The sequence below is a fragment of the Emydura macquarii genome, unplaced genomic scaffold (genome assembly GCF_026122565.2).
Source record: "Emydura macquarii macquarii isolate MOO-44397 ecotype Brisbane River unplaced genomic scaffold, CSIRO-AGI_Emac_v2 contig_2362, whole genome shotgun sequence".
Lineage (NCBI taxonomy): Eukaryota > Metazoa > Chordata > Testudines > Chelidae > Emydura > Emydura macquarii.
Genome location: NW_027132499.1, coordinates 684,966 through 705,214, shown reverse-complemented (window position 1 = coordinate 705,214; position 20,249 = coordinate 684,966). Strand labels below are relative to the sequence as shown.

The 20,249-nt window shown below is 40.7% G+C and overlaps 1 pseudogene; it reads right to left on the bottom strand.

Moving 5' to 3' along the window:
* Positions 1–12,260: 12,260 nt before the first annotated feature.
* LOC137161624 (protein pelota homolog pseudogene) lies at positions 12,261–13,378 on the bottom strand (annotated as a pseudogene).
* Between the last annotated feature and the right edge of the window lie 6,871 nt (positions 13,379–20,249).

The following is a 20,249-nucleotide window of genomic DNA, read 5'->3' as shown; positions in this document are numbered from 1 at the left end:
TTATAAACATTATCTTGTGAATGGGCAATTGAGAAAAGAAGGTCTTGCTAAATTTATCCACACACAATTACTATGTTAAAACAAGGTTAAAAGTCTAGAGGTACATAGTTAACGCAGTAGTTAATTGTATCTTAAATCATTATTTACTTAAAATTAGAATTTGTGCTAAAAAACTTATTTTTCCTGGTGCTAATTTCATAAAGTACTCTCTTCATTAGTTGGAAGAGTGATAATGTTTTAATTAAAATAAAATAAAATATTTGTCATTTTTTTTTATTGTATTTTATTGTAGAAGGTCAGTATGGCTGATGTATATCAACAACTTCACTTCCCAAATTGCAGACTATTCTGCTTCCCACAATCTCTTCAGAAATGATGCACAATCCCACACCCACAGAAAAAAATCACAAAGATAAAAAAGGAAACAATATGATGGGTGCCATATGAAAACCACCAACTTCTCCTCTCCTTCTCTTCTCCTGACGTCACCTTTACCTGTGGCATTTTAACTCAGTGCGCCTTAACTTTTCCATACACGACTGTCCTGAACATCTTTCCCTTCTAGCCAGGAATCACTGTTCATTTAGCACCATGGGAAGGGCAGGGTAGCTGTGGTCCCCCTACACCTGTTTGTGACTCCTTTGGGGGTAATGACCTCAGGCTAAGAACTCTTCCCTTTTCTAACCTAGATCCAGATCCTGCTCCTTTTGTTCATGCTACTAGTGCCATTGAAGTCAGAGTGTGGGTAAAGTTTGTTCATATGAATATTGCAGGGCTGGGACATTAGACTTTAAGCACTTCAGGTCAGAGCCTGGATCGTCACTCAGTAGTGGGCCATGCAAATGTATAATGAGATAGCCAAGTGTTGAACAACCAACAATTATACTATACTCAGCAAAAACAGAATTCTACCTTTAAAACAAAACAATACATAAACATCATAACAGAAATGTATTTGAAGTGAAATTAGTGCTTGAGAGAGGTGTGACACTGACATTCCTGTGGACAGAAATGACTCTTTTATGGCTAACCAGAGGCTAGCACAGGCAGTCACAAAGCAAGTTCCAGCTTGAATGGCCAATGGGTTTGAAACCAGATGTGGAGGGAATGCTCCTTAGGTGATATGAAATAGTGCTATGTCCATGAACATTGAGGACAAGACTTTCAGATTTGCATGCAGTGTCTCAGCGGAGTCTCTTTCCATAAAATCTCAGGCAATCTCCAGATCTACTATGCTGATTGCACCACACCCATAGTGGCTGATAGGGGACACTGGACCTACCTTCTACTGGGGTTCCAGTCCAGGAACCCTCAAAAGAGCAGTTCAGGTCTACACTCCCTCAGACATTACTGCTCCTTCCCTGGCCTGCATCCTACACTGCCTTTTTCAGGCTTCTACTCTCCTCTTTGCATCAGGGAGCATCACTGAAATCCTTCTATCTTCAACTTCTAGGCTTTAAACAGGTCCTGCCTGTTCCTTCCCAGTTGAACTTTATTTTCAATCAGTCTCACTGCCCCTGAGCTCCCTAGCAGATGCAGCCTACAGCTAATTGGCCTCTCTTGCCACCTTCACTCCTTCAGTGCTAGTGTGGCGTGAACATCCCTTCACAATTCTATATGGTATTTAGTCAATTTTATTGAAATTCTTTCCTATGAATCTCCACCAATTTGGGGGTTGTGTATATGTAGGAGGGGAGGATGGTGAATAATGTAGATAAGAATTATTAGTCTTTCAGTGTGAGACAGGACTGGAAAAAAGAGTGCCCCTTCCTTTCTCTCCCTTTACTTCAGTCAAGCAAACTGTCACCCTTCATTTTTTTTGGAATAAAACCCAGGTCATTTCATGATAAAGAATGGGGTGAAAGTAAACATATTTACATCTCTGTATCTCATTTACTGTCTTCTACCAGCCCTGGCTGGAAGTGAAGGAGATTCTCTTAGCACTCGTGTACATCATACCTTTATTATACCAACATCTATATTGGATCATCCATCCTGCAGCCACAGGCTTGGCTTCTTCTTGAAAAAAGTCACCTTATTTCTTGTTCTTCTCCTCAAATACTTTCTCGTCCTGCTCCTTCATTTCTATTTTCTGTTTTTCCATTTTGTAAACCTTTGTTTTCTCTTTCTTTTCCGCTTTTGTCTCCTAACATTTTCAATCCACATTCCTTCTCTTTCTCTCTGCCATACCATTCACTCTCTTCTCTGGTTCCCCCTTTCCCTGCCACAATATGGTGCATGGGAGGAAAAAATGCAGACACTGGGTCAGCAGCCACTCACAGGTGATGATCAAGCAGCTGAACTGGCTGTTCTAAATCAAAGTCAAAAAGAGTCAATGCATAGAACAGGTCCAAATGATGGGAGAAATATTGCAAATTTCCCAACACTGGCAGAGATTGAACTACACTGGTACTTGTAGTGGTCAGATAAAATAGTTCAGTCCCCATGCTTATTCAGCCCTTGATCTACTGAGACAGTCAATATGAGTGCTAATTAATGCCAACTCTATTCACAGTCTATGTGCAATGGATATCAGTCCACTAGCTGCAATGAGACCATCAAACTCTTCACTTAAGCCACTAAAGAGGCATCAGATTGAAAGCTTTCGTTATATTGACTATGAAGAAAAGGATTGGTTTTTCATTACTAATTTCCTGCACAATCTAGTCTCCTAAAATCTGGGTTCTTATACACACACACACACAATTTATGATATTGTTTTTACTCATTGTGTACACACACACACACACACAGTAGCTTGAAAGTGAAATCCATGTCATAACCAATTTCCCCTCCTTTTATTTTATGCAGGCACTGGCTTGTTACTGTAAGGTTGATTTTACCAGTAACTGCTGAACTGCTAGAATTCATTTTCATAAAGGGAAAAATAGTACTGAAGCATTCTGCTGGAGGAAAAATATAAATATTCAAGGAACTAGCAAACAGACAGAAAAATGAGAAAAATAAAAGGAAAAAACTAGTCAAATTTTGATCCTATTAACCTTTCAGTTTCTGCCATTCAGATTTACATATATTGTGTCATGTTTTCCTGGCCTTTTAAAAGTTTGGTGTTTGCTTTGAATTTCACTTGGCCATCTGAATAGGTTAACAGTAGCTGAACTGGCTCTGAAAACATACAGCCATAATTAAATTCCAGTTTTATCCTCTCTCTAAACCAAGTTCAAACCATTAAGACATAGACAAAAATACATTTTTGACAAATTACAAAACAAAAGAAGTCAATCTCAAACCCAGTTCCAATAAATTATATAGGATACAGATGACTTAAAATATCAGTCTGAAGCAAGAAAGCATGTAATCACTGAAAAAAATCAATCATAACTCACGGTTGAAGCCTGAAGGCACCGGAAGCAGCAGAGGGGACCAGTTGAACTCACGTCCAGCAGGTGGAGGGAGCCAGCAGAGGGGACTGATTGAGCCCCACAACTGAGAGGTGGTCAGTAGGGCAGGTGAAAGTGAGAAGGGAGAGTGAAGGACATGCCCCACGTACTCTGGGGAAGGGTGGGTTCTGCTCGTTGTGTTCATGAATTCTGTTTGCACTGTTTTCTCAAACCAGTGCTGTTACTTCCTTCCTTTTATTAAAAGGTTTACTTTCTACACTCAGACTCTGTGCTTGCAAGAGGGGAAGTATTGCCTTTTGGGGACACCCAGGGAATAGTGTCTGATTTCCCAGGTGACTGGGTGGGGGCTTGTATCATTGACAGGAAACCCTAGATATAGAACCCGGCCCTTGCTGCTGCTGACTCCAGCAGAAGGGTTACAGAAGCATCAACTGGAGTGGATTTTTAAAATCACAGAATCATAGAATGGGAATGGACCCTGAGAGGACATTGCCTGTGTCTGAGAAAAACACCCTAGAAACCACATATTCACCAAGGTCACCAATTATGATATGTTCTGTACAAAGTATGCCTTGTTTAGTATTCACCAATGTCATACAAATATGATGTGTTCTGTACAACATGTGATTTGTTTGATATTATTTTAAAAATCTTGATCTGCTAAACATTAATATCCTGTTGGATTGTATGTGCTATATTCCTAATGGAGCTCCAGTATGTGGATGACAATGTAATTATTGCTCAATCTGAAATGGATCTCCAAATCATTCTCAATGCATTTTCAGAAGCCTACAAAAGTATTGGCCTAACTTTAAACATCAGGAAAATTCAAGTTATTTATCAAGTTCTGCTCCAAATGGAGAATACTGCCCTCCCTCCCCCATTCAAATCAATGGAGAAATGTTGGAGAACGTGGATCATTTTGCCTATCTTGGAACCTATCTTTCATCAAAGGTAGACATTGACATGGAAATAAAACACTGTTTGAAATGTGCGAGCACAGCCTTTGGATGTTTGAGTAAGAGACTCTTCTTAAATCATGCCATCCTTGCTGAAACGAAACTCCTGGTCTACCATGCTATTGTTATCCCAACTCTGCTGTATGTCTCAGAAAACTGGACCACATACAGAAGACATCTCAAGAGCCTGGAAAAGTACCACCAATGGTGCCTTTGCAAGATCCTTCAGATTAGCTGGGAGGATAGACGTACAAACATCAGCGTCTTGGCTGAAACAAATTCTACCAGGATTGAGGCCACGATTAGCCAAAGCCAAGTTCACTGGATAGGTCATGTTGTTCACATGCCTGACTCCCACCTCCCCAAGAGAATCCTTTTCTCACAGCTGAAAGGAAGTCAGTGAAGCCATGGAGGGCAAAGAAAGTGCTTCAAAGACACCTTGAAGGCAAATAAATGAAGAGGTGCAACACTGACATCAATACTTGGGAGACCCTCGCTCAGGACCATCCAAAATGGAGGAAAGATCTGTTGGAGGGATCACAACACTTTGAAACTGCTCATCAACAAATAGAAGAGGAAAAGAGGAACAGGCAGAAAGAACATCAGAACATTCAATGCAGCAACACTGTGCCTATCCTTCATGGAAACACCTGTCCTTATTGTGACAAGACATGTGGACCTAGGATTGGGTTATGGAGCCACTTGCAGACCCACTACTGAGATCTCTGGAAGACAATCTTACTCATTCATGAGTGATCGCTGATGAACATGTTGCAAGATGGGAAACTCCCACAAACAACCTTTCTGTCACAACAATGGCGTGGCCAGACGGTGTTAATGGCTCTCTCTCACCCATTCAAGAATAGATCCTACTAACAGAGTTGCTTGGCCAATGGGAAGCAACCACCATGTCACATGCATGGACTATTCTAGCAAGCTGAAACAGATTATTAAAGCGGGGGGAGAAGGTGACATCATCATTTGGCTCCACTCCCATTCAACTGAACACCTGAAGGATCCTTTGGAAAACAAAAGGACTTTGAAAGGGGGGAGACATTGCTAATTCAAATATTGGTGGTGTGTAGAATTTAGAGTGCAATTTTATGTTTATTCCTTTGGTAACATCTTTTAATCTCTTTATATTTGCTATTTATAATCACTTAAAAATCTATTTTCTTGTAGTTAATAAACTTGTTTAAATGTTTATCCTAATCAGTGTGGTCTCGAATTGGAGTATCTAGGAATCTTAGCTCAATAACAAAAGCTGTTGCATGTCTTCCCCACAACGAGGGGGGAGCAGAATTATTAATGTAATTTTGGGGATAGACTCCTTTTGGTGCAGTTCTTAGAAACTGGAGAGGCGTGATTGTCTGATGCCTCTCTATTGTTGGTTCATGAGTGGCTAGGCAATATAACTCAGTTGGGTGTGTCTCTGCCTATAGATGGCTGTATAAATGTAGCTTGCTGACAGCATCACAGAGTGAGAGGTAACCCAGGTTAACCTTCATGTGATCTAGCTGTGTGTGGTGCTCTGCATGTCATTGGGCTAGGTGATGATAGTGCCAGGAGGGGCTTTCTGCTTGACCCTAGCAAGGCATTGCGAGGGACATCCCAGGCTGGGAAATGAAGAGGGCATGGCATTCCCAGTCTTCAGGCTGCATCCCAGGGAAACCTGTCAAATTTTACACAAACTGCTCAGTAACAAAAGCTAGAGCATGTTCCTTCTCCTTTCAGGGAAGGATGGGACTGGATGATAATCTTCACTGGTCAGGCTTTTTGACCAGGGTAGACAGTGGGTTCGTGGGCTGAGGAGCCTGCTGGAGTTTCTCTATTGTTGGTTCTTGAGTGGCTGGAAAGCATTCATTGAACTAAGCTGGGTGTGGTCTCTGCCTCTGGAGGACTGTGTAAATTCAATACCTGCCCAGGGTTTGTGGCCTGTCACAGTATCACAGTGTGAGAGGAAGCCCATGATGGTCAGACAGAGGGCTCAGTGGTATCCCAGCTACCAGGCAGGGGTACTTCATACCACCACAGTCATGTAATCCAGTCCCCTGCACTTATTGCAGGACCAAGCATTATCTAGACCTTCCCTGACAGGTGTTTGTCTAACCTGCTCTTAAAAATCTCCCATGAGTGAGATTCCACAACCTTCCTATGCAATTTATGTCAGTACTAAACTACCCTGACAGTTAAGAAGTTTTTCCTAATGTCCAACCTAAACCACCCTTTCTTCAATTTAATCCCATTGCTTATTGTCCTATCCTCAGAAGTTAAGGAGAACAAATTTTCTCCCACCCCTCATAATAACCTTTTATGTACTTTAAAACTTTTATCATGTCCCTCCTCAGTCTTCTTTTCTCTGACTAAACAAACCCAATTTTTTCAATCTTCCCTCATAGGTCATGTTTTCTAGACCTTTAATCATTTTTGATAATCCTTTCTGGACTTTCCCCAATTTATCCCCATCTTTCCTGAAATGTGGGGCCCAGAACTAGACACAGTGTGCTGATCACACGTCAACTGGATTAGAGTACAGCAGAAGAATGTTTTCTTGTGTCTTGCTTACAACACTCCTGCTGATAATCCCAGAATGATGTTGGCTTTTTTTGCAACAGTGTGACACTGTTCATGCATATTTAGCTTGTGATCCACTATGACCCCCAAATCCCTTTCTGAAGTACTCTTTCCTGGGAAGTCATTTCCCATTTTGTATGTGTGCAATTGACTGTTCTTTCCTAAGTAGAGTACTTTGCATTTGTCCTTATTGAATCTCATCCTATTTATTTCAGAATATTTCTCCAGTTTGTCCAGATCATTTTGAATTTTAATCCTATCCTCCAAATCATTTGCAACCCCTCTCAGCTTGGTATTATCCACAAACTTTAGAAGTGTACTTTCTATGCTATTATCTATTATTGATGAAGATATTGAACAGAACTGGACCCTGAACTGATCCCTGCAGGACTCCATTACATATGCCCTTCCAATTTGACTGTGCCCCACACCTAGTGGGGACGCATGGTAGGTAGAAGTTAGGAAGTTGACAAGAGATATGCAGGCTATGAAGAGTAGCTTGCATATCTCCCGTCGACTGGCACCGAATTTCGCCAGCAGTGTAGACATAGCCTGGCTTGTATTTCCCTAGTTTGTTTATGGGAAGGTCATGCAAGACAATATCAAAAGCCTTACAGTAAATCTAAGCATTAATTACAAGAGAGAAGTCAAAAATTAAAATGCTGCCATCTTTAGAGATCTTCATTTTGTTTCACATTCTTGTAGTATCTCTACATCTCTGCCTTCTGTCTTACATGGTCTAGGTTTTTATATGGTTTACTAGATTTTGGAGATCTGAAACAGGAGTTCCCTAGCAGTGGAGTCTACCAGATTGTGTTAACATTTTCTGCCCCCAGTCTTAAATAAGTTGTAGCACCCCAAATATTGTTAAATCTCTACTTACTGATATCATGATTCCCCTTTAGATGGTATCCAATCTCTCAGATATCATCACAGATTTTTTTTGTGGGTTTGTAAAATTTTAGGGTTTTATTTATACTCAATACCCCAAATCTAATTATTTTCAAAGTAAAATCAGATGGCCATGGACATAGCACAGCAGACATTGGCCTTAAGGGAATAGTATACAAAAATTTGATCAAAGGCAGCTCATAAGGCTATTGACTATTTGCAAAGAGAACTGTGTAATAATACACATACTATTTGTTAACCTACTCCTCAGGCCTTTCGCCATAGAATCAAATTCTGGAAATTCAATACAGGAAACAAAGCATGTAATGATTAATTAAATCAAAATATTTTTACTGCTTTAGTGCAAGTTGATTCTCTACAGAATTGCACAATTTTTGCCATGAGAAAACAAACCAACCAACCAAACAAAACCCTAATCTGGAAACAATCAGCAAAGGCAGGAATAATTCCTGTGAGTACCTCTTCATCTCATCACCTCCACAAAAGAAGATCTTAATGAGAAAACTTCTCAGTTTAATTGTTAGCAAATACAATTCTGGAAGCTCCTTACTTTAAAGCAAACCTGGTAGGGAGATAGTTATTCTCCCATTCCTGATAAGCCTCCCTGAGAAGGTCAGTCAGTTTTAGCTTCCACATGTCAATGTAGTCTCTTCAATCAAACCTGAGAAATATCACTGAGATGACACTAGAAGAAAATCAAATACAACAAACTTAAAAAGGATCAAAACCCTGGATTATTCCCATTCAACTTTGTGTAACTAATTAACAGTACTTGATGAAACACAGTAAACACAGTACTTGATGAACATTCACTCAGACCCTGGATTGAAGCGTGAGTAATTTTATTTGCTCTATTTATCATACTATTAGGAATTAATGTTTAATTTATATTGTTTGTTTATTGCTTTTCAAACAATTCTAGTCAAATCCCTTTTCTCTCTTTAAAATAAGTACTAGGCTGTGAATCCCTTTCCTTGAAATATTTAGACAACATTATTGTAAAATCTGAAGGGACAATTCAGTTTATTTATACTAAAACTCATTATAACGTGTTCTAATTGTGCTTACACTCCTGTAATTAATCTCCATGTAATTTTAATGTGGTACTAGAAATACTTTAGCAAATTCAAAATACATTTGAGATCTATACTTTTGAGAGCTCACAAGTATGCAATGTGCAAAATCTCTCTTGCATTTTATTTTCTCCAGTATATATTTCCAAATCACCCTCCTCTTTTCTGATATTACAAGTTGTTTTCCTTTAGTCAAAAGGCAGATTGCACACATTCCTCTGACACTGAAGTTCATATCTCTCCACTGATGGACTCTGGGGTGGGTTCTAAATAGTGTGGGGAGGGAAGGAGAGGAAAAATGTCCAATTTGTGTTACCTTCAACATGCATCAGATTTACACTAACCAAGAAAGAGGGAGTCCCAAAGTCACTCCTGAGCTAAATATGCCCCAGGCTAGGGAAAAAATTATTCTGATACATGTCCATAGGCATGCAAGTCTTCACATTTGGATGTCCCAATTTTCAAACTATAGTCTCATTCTCTGAAATAAATTGAATGAATGAAAAAAGCTTAATCTAATTTTAGAGAATGTCACAGAAAAGCCCTGTAATTTTTTGAAGAACAGGTGATGCACAACAGCTGATGAAGAACCCAAGTTAACAGAAGAACAACAGTAGGTGTGTCCAGTTCCCAAGATTTAGTTGTGTGACAATTTTGATAATGTTTCTAGAAACAGCAGCCATTACTGCCATTTTAAGCGATTGATTTGATGTCTTGTGGCCGCAAATGTCTAGTAATAAACAAGCGGCAGGCCTACAAACATGAAGGGCTTCCTGGGATCTGTCATAATACAGAGAACTGCCATGTCAAAATACAGAAGCACAAACCCCTTCATCCAGGATTTTATTAGAAAAGCTCTTGTGGATGTTGGCTGAAATTTTAACATCTGCTCTTTGATAGCATAGTTCTTCTGGCAAGTGATAGTAGGAAAATAAACAGACAGGATATTTTCAATTAATCAGAACCAATATTTAAAGCTAATTTAATATTTATGCTGTAGTAATAATTAGAATAGGGTTCAGATTGTCTTAATCGGTTTTGCTTTAAATAAGCGTTATGAATACTGTGTTACAACTGATCCTTTTGAGATGATGGCTTCTAAAATATTTCTACATAAAGTTAAAAAGGGCAAGACATGGGGATTTCTTTATAAGGAGTGATTTAACCAAGCACTTAAGCAAATGCTTATTTTTAACTATCTAATTTCCCAGCTGAGGTTTATCAGTAATCCCCTAAAATTGAAAAAATGGGGATTCAGCACAGTTCTAGGAACTGAGAGGATATGCATAGCATCAATTTCAACTTAATGTACTAGTATGGAGTGACGGTGCTAATAGCAATATATTAAGATGGAAGTGATTATGTTAATATCGTGTTATGCCTCTGAGCATGCCTAATGAGAACCAGATGTTTCCACAAGCCTGAGCAGTCTTATAGTGAGTTAGGTGTTGATGAAGTTAATAAAAGTGCTGTGCCTTCTCTCCTGACAAGCTAACTTTGTGAATGCTTAATCAACATTTAAGCATCAGTGAGTTTGTTTAATTTCACATTTCTTCAGAACTGAAATTCAAGCCTGTTGCTGCAGGGCATCTAACAAATTGTGTGCTGATCACTTTGCTTGAATGGGATACAACATACCCCTTCTCTCTCACTCTCCGTTGTGGTTTTGCAGATTGCAAGGTATTTAAGTAATGGACAGTGTTGTATATGATTAAAACCCAGAACATTTTGGGCACTACCAAAGAATGAATAGTAAAAGCTTTTAATCACTGCTCTACTGGTGCCATTAGAACAGCTCTAGTGACCAGTTACTTGCCGATGGATTTGTTCACTCATCTGGATCCTCAGCACCTGGCTGGCACATAAGTTGTGCCACAGGGACTCAAGTAGTAGTGATAGCATGTAGCTTGTAGGAAGAGGGGAAGCAGCAGTGAATGCGTCGACTAGAACAGTCAATAATACTGATGCAAACTCCCCATTTCCACACTGCCACCAGCACTCTTAGGCTACTTGTAGGTGTAGGGTACATGAGAGAAAAAAAAATCTGTTGTCCTTCCCCCTACCAGGCAATGAGAGAGAAATGTGTGCTCCCTTCCCAACTCTTCACATACCCACCACTTCACTTTCACAAGCCATCACTGCAAGAGGATATGATTATCCAAGATGTGCCTGCTTTCTCTTACCCTCCCTATACAAGCCATCAGGGAAGGAGGACATGAAAAATGATTGGTCAGGTTCTCCTTCCATTGAGCTGCTCTTTGCTATCATAACAACCTGTCGCTCCACTAGTGATTGTGTTCCTGCTAGGACCAGCTGAGAGAGGAGTGACAGTTAATAGCCATTTAAGGGGAAATAGAGAAAAGATTGAAAGGGAACAATGGGGAAGCAAGCAGAAAACACAGAGGAAAAGAAAACAAGGAAAGGAGGGTGCAAGAAGTGGGGAATAAAGATAGAAAAGGAGGGCAGAGGGAATAAAAAACTGTAACACCAGCAACTGGTGGAGTGCAGCACTACTGAACTATCTCCACTTGACCATTTCAGGCAAATAGAGGGAGCTGAACACCGCTTGGTTAGTTACCCAGCAGGATAATCTAAAAGAGCAAGTTTAAGGCAGGAATCCAGAAACCATCCAAATAAACTAAACAGGAAAAATTCAAGAAGTTCCAGCTTTTCTATGCAAGCTGGTATTTGCATTTCTCCCTTCATTTATAGCTGTAGGTTTCTCTTGAGCAGAGACTACTGCTTGCCTTTGCCATAGTATGTAGCAATTTTGTAAATAAAGCAGGGGAATAAATGAAACCACCAAACTAGTTTGGTCAAAAGCCCTAAATCAAGGTCTGTAGAAGGTTGATAATATGAAATATAATTATTCCCCCAATAAGACAGAGGAAAGGTTGCACATTCCACTAAATCAATCTTTAATTTCTCCATCATTTGAAATATTTTTTCCATAAACAGATTTTTATTTCAAAGTGAAATCATGTTCAGATTCAACTAGCACTTAGGCATCCTTCATATTCCCACACCAGATTACATTTGCTGCTGAATGTTAAACCGTGTACAGTAAGCAGGTTGTAAAACAAAGTACCTAATTTAGTGGTTTAAATTGGAGTCTCAAAGTCATCTCTGCATTCACCCATTTATGGTAATATTTAAAATGTTCATGACAATCTCTGTTAAGGGAAAACTGCATATGTGCAATTGCAGAAAGAGATGATTTTGCCGTTGAAATGGGAAGTCATGTATTACAGGAAATTTTTATTCTTTTACTTTTCCACTTCAAGACCACCAGTGCTGCAATCTAAATAAAACAACCAGCTTTCAGGAGCCAATGGGAGTTTGGTTTTATTAATCTCCCCTTTTAGACATCTATTGAATACTTACTTCTTCACCGAGTAAGAATCATCTTCCTGGTCAGAAAGGTCTGGTACTAAGAATCGCAAAATGGCTGCTGCCCCAGTCAGCTGCTTCAGTTGTTGTCCAGAAACATGCAGACTGGAAAATATTCTGACAATCCCTGTGTTACTGCATGCACTCTCCATAAGCCGTACATATCTACTTATTGTCAGGACATCTTGGTGTCGGAGAAGCCCATTGCTGATCAGTGAAGTATCAATCACCATTGCTTCATTGGCTTTCTTCATATGCTTGATCCCTTAAAAGGCTTGATCTGGTTCATGCTGTAACATCTGGAAAAAGAAATTCTTCCAAGACTTTAACCTCACCAGCTGCCCTGTTATCAGAAAGGAGACTAATTACTAATGGATCACACAGTACTTCTTTCAAGGTATATTTGTGTCCAGAAGATGAATAGACCTGCAAGAACTTGGACCTGTGGTCCAACAGCAGCTTGTTTTCCATCTTCTTAGCCTGCTGAAACATGTCATCATAGAATTGTTCTCTCACAAAGCCTGGCAACAAGCACACACTTCACATTAAAGTTGATGTGCTGTTGGATCAAGCCTTTCCAAAGCCTTGTCATGAAGGGAGAGGTTGCCCCTCCTCTTCCTGGGGATGTTCCTTTCAATCTTGGCTCACAGGAAGGTGATGCTGGGAATTAGCAGGCAGATGTGAACAAGACCTTTCTGCATCACTTCTGCCACCACATCAGCAGTGCATGTTAGGTCACAGGCCTGCTCTATCCACTCTAGCTCCACATTGTCCCACTGCTTCTTGGCCAAAGTGAACTGGTGGTTGAGTTCCAGCTCAATAGCGTGGAAGGCCCCCATCTTGCTGTATTCATTCTCAGATGTTTGTCCCTTTGACTCTCAGCTGGCATGCCTGGGAGTCAAAATCCATTGTTGCCACACAAATGGTGACGGGTGTGAAAGTGGTAGCTTCCCAGGTAGCCTGCCTGCACCTTCCTGACAGTGGAGGCCTGCAGACTGTCTTCTATTTGCAGAAGGTTGTAGATGTGCCACATGTCTTCAGACTGTTCTGGAGTCAGTGTCACCTGACCTGCACTACCTTTCACAATATCTTTGCTGAGGAGCTTCATGTTGCCCACTGTTTTGAAGGAGTTGAATATGAACTTTTAGGAACTGCTTTGGGGATACTAGCTCCTTCCTCTCTCACAGGGAATGAGACATTACTCTGAACTTCACATCTGGGATGAAGGGCTAATTCTGCAAGCCCATGTACACTGCCATAGAGAGAAGTAACTTGTAATTAAATATTAGAAATACTGACAAAAAATTTTTTGTAAGCCCTAACAACTGCATACAAAAAAGCTACGGTCATTTAGTTATTAACAAAGATTATCTTTATTAGCTATCTTATCTACAGTATATAATTAAAACTACATTGATTCTGGATACCTTTATGTAACCACTGCTATGATGGAGAATCTGACTGATCAGAAACAACCACAAGAATTACAGTTCAATTAAATAAACACTACTGTTCTATAAAGGCCTGAACCAACTCCAAATGAAGTCAGTTGGAGTCTACACCAACTTCAGAAGTAGTTGGATCAGGGGCTTTATACTCACACTTTGTACTTGGGGAAAAAACATAACTCAGAATAATGGAAGTGTTAGAAATATCAATTATGTTCTGGTTATAGCATTTTTGCTTGTGAATGCATAAAAATATTAAACTAACACCATGCACAGGATGTTGAAAAAATTAAGCTAATACAGTAATTAAGTTGGTATGCTTTGATTTTCAGAAGTGCTGACATTCAACCTCTTTAATTCAACTGGAATTTTGGCTGCTCAGTACCTCTAAAAATCAGGCCCTTACTTTGAACCCTCAGCCCCCCCACCCCACATCTCCGCTGCCCTTGCCTTAGTTTTGCCCCTATGTCTTGGGTAATCTAAGAGATTGTACTTTTTCTCCTATCACACATAGTTCTCTGCTGGAAGACTGTTGACCCGGTCTCCGGAGGGTAGGTTTTGATGTTAACACCCCATTGAGGTTCATAAGGCAGTTCACCCCCTCAGAGCTATAGTTTCCATTCTGTTGCAGACTCAGGCAGATGTCACTGGATTAGTTAAGTTTTCATGCTTTTCTTTGCACCTATTAGTGCTTGGAACTTAAAAACAAAATTAATATGAAAGCTGGATTCTTAAATAACTCTAGAAGCTGTGCCATAGAAAGAGTCATATAGTACTTATGACTTAATCCAGCCCTTCTAGAGCCCCTAAAAACACACACAGGGAACAGATCTTTGGAGAAAGGTGGTTCCATTTATTTAGTAATCATTCTTCAAAGAAAAACCACACTTGAAAATAAATACAAAATGAGGAGCTACAGAATCCTTCTAGATCTGTTAGTGATGTCATCAGCTCCACCAGGAGACAAACAGGACACCATACTATGGGGGATTTAAAAAGAAACAAAACCCTTTTGGTTTATTTTTCAAGTGAATTCATAAAATATTTGCAGTATCCTTAATTACAATAAATTTAGGATTTACACAGATATGTTTGTTTACATTTGAAATAGTTGTTCAGTTCACCTTCACCTTTAGGACACTGGAAAGTCATGAGGTTTATTACATATTCAGATCTTGATAGTGTCTAACTTGGCTTTGGGAGGCAGTATGGAACCAGGTATGGAATCACAGGTGAAGCCAGTCACACCACAGAACCCATACTGACACAGGAGCAGTTTTATGCTCAAGAAACAGATTGTAGGATAAGAGCAAGTAGCTCTCTGACCAGGGAGGGAAGAGTATTTCTTAAGTCTGCAGCAGGATCTGTATGTGGGCTTATTTTAAAAAATTACCTATAAAAGAATATGTTTGGCTTGTGACCCTTTTTTTCTTCTTTATGATGTATAAAGAAGGCCTCAATTTGTCCTCTCCCCAAAAAGAAATGTTAAAAAAATAAAAATCCAGGGTCCTGTCTAGAAAAGAATATTCTGAAGTCAAGAGAAGCAGAGCGGTGGAAAAAAAGAAGAGTGAAAGCCGACCGACTGAGAAGGGAAGGGATATTTAATCAGATTGTTTAAAATGTACTTGTTTTTGCTATCACCTATTTAAAACCAATAACTAACATATCTAAAGAGTCAACGTCCCTACCCCTTCAAGTGAGTTGTTAGAAATCACAATAAAAAAACCAAGAGATCCTCAGGAAAAAGATTGAGAAGGCCAGACTTGACATGTCTGATTTATCTAGGGTTAAAACATCCAAACAATCAGGAAAAGAAAGCACAAACATGTATTTTTAAAGATCTTTTCCAGGTCTTTTTTTTTTTTTTAAAGAAAAGTGCTCATTTATTTCTGGTCATTGCCCTTACAAATCTGATCTCATCCTTAGAGTTGTACAGATTACGGTGAAAAAATATCTATTTAAAAGAAAGAAGCAAGTCTGTATCCCACCCTCGGGGGGAAAATATCAAAGATATTCCAGAAGTCTATTTTTGCTAAGATAGTCTGAGATAATTCAAAGTCACTTTTGCTGTAAGACCCACCATTTTTTCCAGAATAAATCAGAGTAAATCCACAAAAATATTTATCTATTTAATTGTTTTTACATTTGCTAATTTAGCCCACCTGGCTAAATTAACAAGTCACCCAAAGGGGAAAAAAGCTGTTTACCACACATTTCTTACCTCTTTTAAAGGTAGATCAGCAAAAATAACTAAGTCTCTGGAATAGGTTGAGGTGGCTACAGCTTCAGCCTCCATCTGTAGCTTTGCTGATCTCACGTAGTTGAGCTTATTCTGAAAGCCTCTTAGGATGTCAGGCTAAAGAATTATTTCTAGGCTTACAGTCAAAATCAAGCTTCCAGATCATACAGTACAAAAAGCATGAAGTTTTTCCAGTTGAGTTAAGTTTATATTTTTAATGAACTGTGACAGTTGTCTATTGTTTCCAAGATTTACAGCATGGTGACTTGTTTGCTTTCCCACATCACAGAGACAGAATTGTTGGGAATATACATTCAAATAATAAAGGTACACATGCTCCCCTATGCTGTATGCTGGGGGGAAGATAGTACAGTGGTTAGGGCACTAGCCTGTGATATGAGACTTAGGTTCAATTCCATGGGTGTCAATGGACTTCCTGTGTGACCCTGGGCAAGTCACTTAGCCTCTCTCTATTGTAAAATGGAGATAAACATGCTTCTCTATCTCACTGAGGAGGTCAGAGAACAGATACATTAAAGATTATGAAGCACTCTGAGATCGACTGATGAAAAGCACTCTATAAAAAATTGATATTATTATTAAGGATGCATAGTCCTCCAAATAACAGACGAATGGTGCTGGTGTTTTCAGAAAGGAAACCACCAATATTACGTCACCCCTTTTCTCAGTTAAGCGCTGATGTAAATTGATGCACAAAGGAAGTCAAAACTTCACTACTACTCTAAAATCCATAAACAATACTACATATTTTTAAGCATCATCTACTGGCATATTTTCTATTAACACCTATACAGACAGAGAGGCACAAAAAGACCCCATATGATGCAATAGTGGTGTGTCATTCTGGAGTGCAAATAAGAAAGTGGGCTTTATTTCCTGTCTCTAGTCACACAGCATTGTCAGCTTTCATGATTTTATCACAAATCTTGTGATATTTGGCGTTTTTCTTGAAGTTCAAGTTCCAGGAATTGTGACAATCTAAGCTTTGATTAAAAAAAATTAAAGGTAGAGTTCTAGCAGAGAAGAAATGTGACCCCAAAGTAAACTCTGAAGGTGCAGCAACCAGATGGCAATGAAAAATAATCCCAGATTTATTTATTCTTAAAAAATCATGATTTTTTCAGCTAGCCCCATGACTGTTGGAGGGGAGGGGGGAAGAAACTCATGATTTTGGAATGATTCCGTTTGGCAATGCTGCGTCATATAACATGGGTCAGGAGTACAAAATGCTCTACTCTTGTTACACACGCTACCCCCACACACACATTATGATAAGAGAACATTATTAAGGTTGCAAAGTGAAGCACTCAGAAGTTAGGAAGTGCCAGAATTATGTTGCCTGTACAACCTTAATTAATCCCCCTTATGTGTATGTATTGTGATAAAGTATTTAACATCATTGCACACTATTTTTTCCACAATTCCTCTGCCTCATTCAGAACACAGGGTGTATGGTACTCACTTAATGGGCAGCTAATCAATATTTTGTTTTCTCCTCATTGTTCAGTGTGCGGTCCCATGCCTTATTTATTTCATGCTATTCAAACACAGCTGTGAAGACAAAGTTATCAATTTCCTCATGGGCATTTCTATGACAGACATCACTATAGTACCTGAATGCTTCAGAAACATCAGTTTATCTTCACAACATCCCTGAGAGATGCGGGGGTGATATTATCCCCATTTTATAGATGGGGAGCAAAGACAAAGAGAGATTAAGGTCAAAAGCTTCCACTAATTTTGGGTACACATGGTGAGGCACATAGGACCTGACTTTTTTGAGTATTTAGTGTTATATAGCACAGTATATGTGCAAAGACCTATTTCAAATTACTGCAGTTACAGCTGTGAGTGCTCAGCACTTCTGCAAAGCTGATCCCAGAGAATCAAGTCAGACATTCAGAAAATGAGGAACAATTATGACCACCTGTGACGTGTTTAGTTTAAATGACTTGCCTAGCATCACATTCCCATAGAAACTCTACAGCAGAAGTAGGTCTAAAATCAAGGTCTCCTGGGCAGCATCCAGCTGGAGTCCTGTGGGGAAAAAAACAGTATGTGATCAAGAAATTAAAGACTGTTTCATAATGCACACACACAAGGGGGCCAAATTAAGGCTCCACAGACATTTACCAACTTTTGAGGCTTAATTTTGCAACATTTATAATGTTCTTTGTGTGTAATTTCCTAGGTTATTAAAAAAGCAAACTGAAAAAACAGATGTTCCATCATGTTGCAACATATTGACACCCATATGGATAAGGCTGCGAGTCTGTCATGGCTTCTGTGACTTCCATAGACGTGTGAAATTATGCTTTTCAGCGTCCACCCTGGTCCCTGGGGCAACAGGGATGAAGCTGTCAGCTTCTGGGGGCTGCAGGGACCTGGGAGCTCTCAGCTGCCACAGGCGGCAAGGATCTCAGAACTGTCAGCGGGGGGAGTGGTGTCAGCTGTGAGCTGCTAAAGGTTCCCTGTAGGTCCGAGTCACCATGGGTGGCAGGAATCCATGGGTTCCAAGCCACTGGGGGTGGCAGGGACCCGGAGGTTCCTAGTCACCGTGGCAGGACCCCGCTGCTGTCCAATGGAATGGGTGGCAGGGACCCATGCTTCTGAGTCACCACAGATGACAGGGAAACCTCTCAGTTCCCAGCTGCCACAAGTGGCAAGGGGACTCCGGAGCACCAAACCATGGTGGGCCCACAGCTCCCAGCCACCACGGGTGGCCCTGGAGCCTTGGCAAGTAGTGAGGGGATCCCAGAGCTCTGAGCCACTGTGGGCCACCTGCATCTCCCAGCTGCCGCAGGGGAAACCAGCTGCCCAGACCCACCATGGTTAGTGGGGGACCCCACAGACTTCAGCTGTGGTGGGTGGCCATCCAGCTGGTGGACTTCATAGCCTTCAGCTACATATAGGGGTGAGCATCAAGCCACCAAGTGGGAGCTCGGAGCCTTAGGGCTGGGGGGACTGGGCTGGTAGCAATTGCTGGACCCTCTCACTCCTGCAGTGGGTGTAGGGCTCTCATCTCCCTGAGGCTTCAATAATGCCCTCAGCCCCCTTCTCCATTATTTTTAGGAAAAGTCACAGACAAGTCATGTGCTTCCATGAATAATTGGGTATTGCTCGTGACCTGTCCATGACTTTTACTAGAAATAACTGTGACAAAAACTTAGCCTTATATATGAGTCATCAGCAGGTTGAAACCCTTAGATCCACTGTATAGACCTCTGCCATTTTAGCTAATGGAGTAAGTGATAAGAGTAGTAGCCTGTCATCCTGTTTGTGGACCAGCACTAGAGGAAGATGAGAGACACATTTTACCTTTGGGTTTCACAGATATTTGCTGATAGCAGAGGAATTCTGAGACTCAGGATTCTTGGGTACCATTCAAAACCCTGGAGGATAGTGTTCTCTAGTGGGCACAGACTCTTCTGTCCATTTCCCCCGAAGTTCTGTCTCTTTCCCATGTCTAGCTCCTTGCTCCAGTTCCTTTCTCCTTTCCTACTCAGTCCTAGGCTCCCCCTTCAGGCTGACTGGCCAAGTTCAACTCTTCCCACCCCATTCCAGCTAGTTACAGTCTCCTTGCCCAGCTAGTCTCAATTCTTATGTCCTGGCACCTTCTCAGATCTGTCTCTCCTTTCTTCCACAATGGTTCACATTTCTAGATTCCCTCTCCGAGCTCCTCATCCAATCTGAATAAACCATCCCCCATTGCCCTGGCTTTTTGTCCCAGTCCTTTTCACCCAACTAATCCCAGTTCTCCCTCTGCACTACAGCACCTTCTCAGATCTGACTCCTTTCCCACTCCACCCCATATCTTCCTACAAGTTGCTAGTCCCAGTCAGCCTGATGAACAAATTCCAGCCTCCCTCCCAGTTTTCCTGCCGCCCCCCTCCAAGCCACGTGGATCCCAGTTCACACCTCACTTCCTTCACAGGCTCCCAGTCCCAATCGCCCCTCTCTTGACTTGCCTAAACAGTTTTAGCCTCTGCTTCTCCTGTCTCCCACGCCCAAGCTCCCAGTCTCCTTCCCCAGCCACTCCTAGTTCCTCTCTACCCTTTCCAGCCCCGGCTCACCCGACATCTTATTCCAATGTCATATTCTGGGATGCATTCCAGACCAATAAAGAGTTGTGTCACCTATTACTCTGTAACTCTGAGTGCCTCAGGAGAGCGAGGCCACCTGCTTTCAGTTCCAGAGCCAGGCCTCATCCTGTCCTGAACCAGCCATTACCTCTGTAGTCCTGGGTTAGAGTGCCTCACAATGCCTTGTTA